Source organism: Pan troglodytes, chromosome 6, assembly GCF_028858775.2.
Source record: "Pan troglodytes isolate AG18354 chromosome 6, NHGRI_mPanTro3-v2.0_pri, whole genome shotgun sequence".
Lineage (NCBI taxonomy): Eukaryota > Metazoa > Chordata > Mammalia > Primates > Hominidae > Pan > Pan troglodytes.
Genome location: NC_072404.2, coordinates 104,217,200 through 104,218,478, shown reverse-complemented (window position 1 = coordinate 104,218,478; position 1,279 = coordinate 104,217,200). Strand labels below are relative to the sequence as shown.

The window sequence follows — 1,279 nt, the reverse complement described above, 5'->3', positions numbered from 1 at the left end:
GCATCCAGGCCATAACTGCAAACCCATGCTAAGCAAAGTCTCTCTTTTGTGTGTTCAAGTGTTCTTGACGTTGATTCTAAACTATTTTTAAAAATGCACCGCGTTTGGGTTAAAAACCAACCACCAAAATGGGTATCAACACAGCTCTGAAGTTAGAGGCATCCCCAGCTCTCCCAAATTGGTGACTGTCAGAGGCCAGGTACCCATGAGCCTATGTCCCCTCTCAGCACTGAAGAATGAGTTGATTTTTCTTTTTACGGTAAAACAAACAAACAAAAAACCTGAGTAATATTGCATAGGAGTAGCAGAAACTGCCTCACTGGAAACAAAAACTATTTACATTAAATAAAAAGTCTGGCCACAGGCTATGTCTGCCACATTTACAGCACAGTATGATGCACATGGTGACCAAACCAGGGAGGCAGGTTCTGGCACTCACACCACAGAGCTGCACATTTGCCACATGAGGATAAGGTGAAGGGGAAGAGGAGCAATGAGAGCGAGAGGGTGTTGCATTCACTTCTGGTTCCAGAGTTGATTGGACAGCCAGTCCAGTCCTTCACAGAGCCTGTCTCCACTAATGGCATAGGTGGCCTAAATGCACCAGTTCCTGTGGCACAGGTAGTGCAGCCCCAGCTTGTCTGTGATCTTGGCTGCATTCCTGGCATTGGGGAGGCCCTGCTTGTTGGCAAACACCAGGAGGACTGTACCCAGAGCTCATCCTCAGCCAGCATCCTAAAGAGCTCCTCCCAGGCCTCCTTTCCACACTTTCTATCATTGCTGTCCACTACGAAGATCAGTCCTTGTGTATTCTGGAAGTAGTGGTGCCACAGAGGCCAGATGTTTTCTTGGCTGCCCATGTTCCACATGGTTAAGCTGATGTTCCTGTACTCCATGGTTTCCACATTGAAGCCTATGGTAGGGATGGTGGTCATGATGTCACTTAGCTTCAGCTTATATAGGATTGTTGTTTTCCCTGCAGCACTGAGGACCACGATGAGGATGTGCATTTCTTTTTTGCCAAAAATGCTTTCGAAGAGGTTGACAAAGATGCTCCCCATGCTTGTGGACAGGTGGAAGGATGCTGGCCAGGGACATTTCGGTGACTGCTGCTCTGAGTTACGTGTTGATTTTGCTCCCTAATACATTTTAAACATGAAAATCATGCAAAGTACCTTTTTCTATCACAATGGAATGAAGCAAGAGATCAATAGCAGAGGGAAAACTGGAAAATTCACGAGTATGTGGAAATTATAAAACACTCTAAAATAACCAATGC

General features: G+C 45.8%; 1 pseudogene; it reads right to left on the bottom strand.

The window, feature by feature from the left end:
- Window positions 1-516: 516 nt before the first annotated feature.
- On the bottom strand, window positions 517-1,061 carry LOC472447 (ADP-ribosylation factor 1-like; annotated as a pseudogene).
- Window positions 1,062-1,279: the final 218 nt, after the last annotated feature.